Here is a 4,985-nt window from a genome sequence, read left to right as displayed (position 1 = left end):
GAGCGAGAGAGAGAGAGAGAGAGAGAGAGAGAGAGAGAGAGAGAGAGAGGAGAGGAAAGGGAGAGAGCATAATGAACCGTACGATTAGGATATCCCGTTTGCTCGTCGAATCTCCGTATTCGCTGTTCGAGGAGCAATCGTGGATTACTATGAAAGAAGAAAAGAAAGAAAATAATCCTCATTATTCGCGAAATAATCGCGGCTTGAGTCCGATTAACACGTTTAATGCCGCATGGGCCATCGGTGGCACTACGGTGGTCGGATTCTCCATTCGGACAGTTTTGATTATTTTATATAAAATCATAATTATCATGTCTAATAACACGATTTTCATAGAAAGTCAGTTTTCACGTAAGCATCGGTATTATCTTGAAGTTATTAATAAATAGTGTCTTTTTAATTCCATTTATTTTTTTTTTTATTGCTATACGGCTTGCAATCGTATAACTGTTATTACTCTCTATATAAATAACAAATAAAACGAGTAAACAATTTTATCGATCGATTAACTGATATTCCAAAATATAGAATAACAGTAAATTACCGTATCGGAACATTTGACATGCACACCCTTGCCAATTCGTTCGACTTTTTATCAAGGATCTATATTAATTACTATATGGAATATTTATCTTTGAGAAATCCATTGGATACTCGCTAAAGAATAAAAAGGGAACATTTTTTAATTAATAATAATAATTATATATTTTGCGTTTATGGCGCATATTACATCTTCCTCTGTATATTAATTATTTTCTTGCTTTCATAAATAACATAACTCTTTTATAAGCGTTCACAATGACTGCAATGACGTCGGCCGTTCATGGCCCACACGGACTGAATGGAAAGTCACGTGAAAATAGCTTGGCATTCAACGTGTTAAATATGACGATCACTCTCGACGAAACAAAAATGATCTCCCTATCTATCTACCTATGTATCTATCTCTCTCTCTCTCTCTCTCTCTCTCTCTCCCTTTCTAATTTCCTTTGTTCGCCATCTCTTATTTTTTGTCTATTTCTTCTTTCTTCTTTTTTTTTTTTTTGTAATATTTTCTTTCATTCTTTTTTTTTAACACATATCCACCTTCACGGGGTATGCACGACCGGCCTCGATTTCTTTCTAACACCGCGACGTATAAAAACGTAAGCACTTACAAGAGGAGCCGATTATTCCAGGTGATTACCGATTTCCGACCAGTTAACGACTTTTTCGATCGTTTACATTGGCCGCCGCGCTCCGGCGCTTATTACGAGTCATTACCGTGAATATCTCGCTCGTTGCCTTTGGATTTCACGCCTCGAATCGGCATCGATCCGCCGCGCCGGCTGCGCCGTACGCCTCGAAAATTGAGGTCGAAAGATTCCTGAGGTCTCTTCTTTTCTCTCCCGCTCTCCCCCCTCCCCCTCCCCCTCTCCCTCTCCCTCACTCCTCCTCTCTCGATACGTATAAGCATAAGTGTGCGCACGTATGACGAATTGCAACAGTCTCGAGAAAATTCCAAAGATACTTTTGCAAAAAAAGAAACCTCGCGATTCTTTCTAATCCCTATTATTCTGTACTAGATCGATCGAAATCTATCGTGGAAACGTATTAAAAATCCAACTGATCGACGGCTTTCGTAGAAGCAAAGAGTAACATGGAAACCGTTTTATTGGCCTCGCGTGCGAAGAAGCCATAGACCTATCACACCCTTTGCGTTTACTCTTTTACTTCTCTCACTCTTCCTCGGACCTCGTTATTTTCACGTTTATACGACACATTACAACGTGGACATTTCAACGTTACATACGTTTCTTTGTACGTTGTGACGGAGAACGACCCGAGGAGCATAAAATTGCGAGGGACAAAACTCCCTCGTTCCAACATCGACGTCCTTGGCGGCGTGTTAATCTTAAACTAATCTCATCGAACGACATCAAGGACGTATTCGAACTCTTATAAAAATCGTCGTGTCGAATAACGTTTCGAATAAGAAAATTGTGATTTCTTTCTCGATTGAAATCTTAAGAGAGGACAAAAGTAGAAAAAGAAAAAATATATTCTTTTGACGGAGTTTCCGGACGATTAAAATTTTCGCGCGTTCATAGATCTAGTCGAGTAATGAAAATCCATCTACTCGAGAGCTGGGTTAAACAAAATATATGATTTCTCGTGCATTAGCCCGTTAACGCGGTTCATCGCGATAAGTAACAAGCCTGTAAACTGCTTTCACCGATGCGACGCAGGGTCTGGACTGGACTGTGGTGCGCACGATTTTCTTGCGCTGCCGACACCAACGCGAATGCTACGGATACAAACGATAATGGCGAATGGCCATATAACAACGAGGTGAGTGCGCGAGCGGTTACTTAACGCTCATTATAATTAACACGCTCGATGCGTTAACTTTCCCAGGAGAAAAGCGAGAATAATGTGCCGTTCGTAATCGCCTCCATGTACGCATTTAACGTTATCGTTTCCTTGATAGATTTATACTTTGTTTCTACTTCTATTTCTTTATCTTTTTCGTGAATTATACAAAGTATTATTATACAAAGCAATTCTATAATTTTATACACCTTTGCTTCTTGCAAAGAGCTTGAATTCGAAATTCGTCAAGCAAGCGAGAAAGCGATTAATTTAAAAAATGAAAAATGTACTAATCGTAGAATTAATCGAATATGTATATTTCGCTATTGGAAAGATTTCCCTATATAAAAATCATTGTTTCTTCGATTAGCGATATCATCGAAGCTAGTTAAGTATCTTTAATTCTTCGTAATCTTATGTAATTTTACATGAGTCACACGTTTATATTTTTATATTTTATTAAGTTTTATTTCATACTATTGATATAAACTTTATTAATAGTTTATATATTTTCATGTTTTTTTTTTTAAATATAAATTATATTTAGTAGATATAGATTAATCTATCATTTTTACGTTTTATAATTGTTCTGTAGAAACGGCAACAAATTTTTAATATCATTGCTCCGATATATAATATTATTATTGTTAATTGTTAACAATTTTTAATCCTCTATAATCTCGTGTAACTTTACACATTTATATTTCTGTAGTTTTTTAAACTTCATTTCATATCATTGATACAAATTTTATTGTTAGTTCATACTCGAAAATTTTTACGTATTTTAAATATAAATTGTATGTAGTGGATAGAGTTTAATATTTCTAGTATTAATGCGATCATTTTTACACTCTGTAATATTTCTGTAGAAACAACAAAAAATTGAGTTATAAAGGGCTAAATATCATTAAGGATATTTTTTACTCTTTCTCATTCTTTTTTTCTTTTCGTGATTCATACAACACGATTCTACAATTTTATAGTCATTTACTTCACACCGGATGTTAGAATACGAAATTTGTCGAGCAAATGAGTAAGCGAATAATTTAAAAATGAAAGAGAAAATCGTCGAACCGGATCATTAAAAATCCTTTAATATCTACCATTAAGTATATTTTCTAATCACGGTATAATTCTTTTTTATCTTTTTTCTTTTTTAATTTCGTGAGTTATACAATACGATTCCACAATTTTACCGGAAATTCGAATTCGAAATTTTGTCGGTCATACCAGTAAGGAATAGTTCGAAAATAACAAAAAATTTCATCAAAGTGAATTGTTAAAAATGTTGAAATATCATTAATTGTGATATAACACTTTTTTTTACATTTTTTTCGTAAAGTCATACGAAACTATTCTACAACTTGATATAATCCTATGCTTTACAGCGAGATTTTGAGTTGAAAATTTGTCGAGCAAATCTAAAAATGAAAAGAAATTTTCGTAGATGCGAATGATCAAAAATCTTGAAACATTATTGAGGATATTTTTTAGTCGCGATATGATTCGACGTGTACGACGGTATTTCGAACGAAACAGGACAATTTAATGAACGATCGTTGGTCGCGGGAGCGTGGAACTCGGTGAAAGCAATGTAATCCGATTTCAAAGATTCCGGGTGTCTTCGGAAGTAGCTGTGCTATATACCAACACCTCTAAAACTTCGTTCCTCAGTACGGCATTAACTCGTGCATGTGTCTAATACGAGCGCATCGCGTTCCAGAACAATTAACCGATCGCAATTAAGACATCTAAATTAATTCGTTATGAAGAAGGTAGCAGACACGATGCAAGGCAGTAGAATGTTAGCTAGCTCGGTAATTGCATGGGTTCTCACAAAAGCTATACGCGCGCGCGTTCGCATGTGTTTGGACACGTGTGTGTACGTATAAGTATATTTCTATGTGCGAACGAGGAATCCGCGATTCTCTTCGAGTAGGTATCTGTGTATGTATGTGTAATGGATAATAGCTGACGATTACTTTATTTTACCATCTTCCAGGTTCTCGAAAGAACATACGGACAATTTCGCTTCCGTACGTTTAACGTGTGTAGTATCTATGTATGTATGTATATGTGTATGTTTATTTTCCGTCTAACTTTTCTTTTTAATTTTTATTTTTGTATTTCTTTTTCTTTTCTATTCTTTTTTTCTCGTCATAGAACGGCACTTTCGTTTCTTCTCTGCGAAGCTCGCATGAAGAGTCGATTCTGATTTTTCTCCTTCTGGAAAAAGTGGTAAGAGAGAGAGAGAGAGAGAAAGAGAATTACGATTGCGGGACACATCGTGTGCCTCCCTTATCCACGATCATTATGCTAATGTCTACTACCGCGTTTGACTTCTCGTGATTGCGCGAAGTGAAGGCCGTACTTGATAATCACGCGATGCCGATTACACGGACTCGCGTACTTACCGTAAGTCTCTTTCTTTGTATAAATGTGTGTATAGCAAGTACATGCATGCTCTTAAACTTTGAACCGACGAGATTTTCGATGACGAAAACTTCGACGACGATTATCTTTCGTATTATCCTTTTTCGAATATTACTTTTCTTCTTTTTCTTCTTCTTTTTTTTTCTACTTTTTTATTTTTTAATGAATCCATACTGCACACGTTAGAGCAGATTAGTGTA

The sequence above is a fragment of the Vespula pensylvanica genome, chromosome 2, assembly GCF_014466175.1.
Source record: "Vespula pensylvanica isolate Volc-1 chromosome 2, ASM1446617v1, whole genome shotgun sequence".
NCBI classification, from domain to species: domain Eukaryota; kingdom Metazoa; phylum Arthropoda; class Insecta; order Hymenoptera; family Vespidae; genus Vespula; species Vespula pensylvanica.
The sequence above is the reverse complement of the archived record's forward strand: the minus strand, read 5'-3'. Positions refer to the sequence as shown.